We start from the raw sequence: 1,206 nt of genomic DNA on the forward strand, positions 1-1,206 counted from the left end.
GACTTTTGCTCTTTTTGATTTACATCATTGACATAGATGAAATGATAGTCAATAAATTACTTAAACTTGCAGAGGATATTAAGGTCTCGGGTGTTGCTGGCTGTGATTAGGATGCTGCTGATTTACAAAAGGATTTAGATCATTTAGTGAATTGGCCAATTAAATGGCAGATGGGTTTTAATTATAATAAATGCAAAATAATGCATGTGGGTTGTCATAATTTGAATTATAAGTATAATTTGGATGGGAATAACCTTAATAGTGTTATGAAGGAAAGGGATCTTGGTGTTATAGTTGATCAGTCTCTAAAGCCATCCAAGCAGTGTGCTATTGCTAGTGGTTGAGCAAATAGGATTTTAGGTTGTATCCATAGAAATATTGAATACAAGTCTAAAAAGGTTATACTTTCATTGTACAGGTCACTGGTTAGACCACATCTGGAATATTGCATTCAGTCTTTGGCTCATTATATTAGGAAGGACATTGAATTGTTGGAAAGGGTTCATAGAAGGGTTCCTAGGATGGAGGGGTTGTCATACGACAAGAGGCTTAAATCTCTCAAATTGTTTTCACTCGAAAAAAGAAGAGTTAGGGGGATCTGATTGAGGTGTTTAAGATTGTAAGGGGCATTGATGTATCACCTTTTTTTTATATTTAACAATGAGAATAGTAGGACTAGGGAACACAAATATAAATTTGGCAAGGTAGGAGTCATCTTCAGCTACAACAGTTTTATTTTTCTAACAGGGTGGTTGGCCTTTGGAATGGGTTGCCTTCAGATGTTGTAGAGGCAGTAAACTTAAGTGAGTTTGAGAAAAACCTTGTTAAGTATATGAATGAAAAGGGCCGAGTTTAAAATTTTTTTAATCATTTTAATTTAGTTTTGATGATAGAACAGCCAAGATGGGCCAATAGGTCCCAAAATATTATGTTATGATATTATAATACTGTATGTTGCAATTACACTATTAAGTTACAGGTACAAAGGAGATCAAGTCAGAAAAATATAAGTAATATCTTACTTTCAGGAACTGGTTTATAAGAAAAAGTAAATTTTTATAGAATTCTATAAAGCTACAAATAAACTCAAACATTTAGGCTGTTACCACAATTGTTGTAAAGAACTAACCGAAAAATAAGGAACAAAGTCACTGAATTTCTATGTAAAATACAAGAATGGAAGCAATAATTAGTGGAATTCATTTA

Source organism: Limulus polyphemus, unplaced genomic scaffold, assembly GCF_000517525.1.
Source record: "Limulus polyphemus unplaced genomic scaffold, Limulus_polyphemus-2.1.2 Scaffold2244, whole genome shotgun sequence".
Lineage (NCBI taxonomy): Eukaryota > Metazoa > Arthropoda > Merostomata > Xiphosura > Limulidae > Limulus > Limulus polyphemus.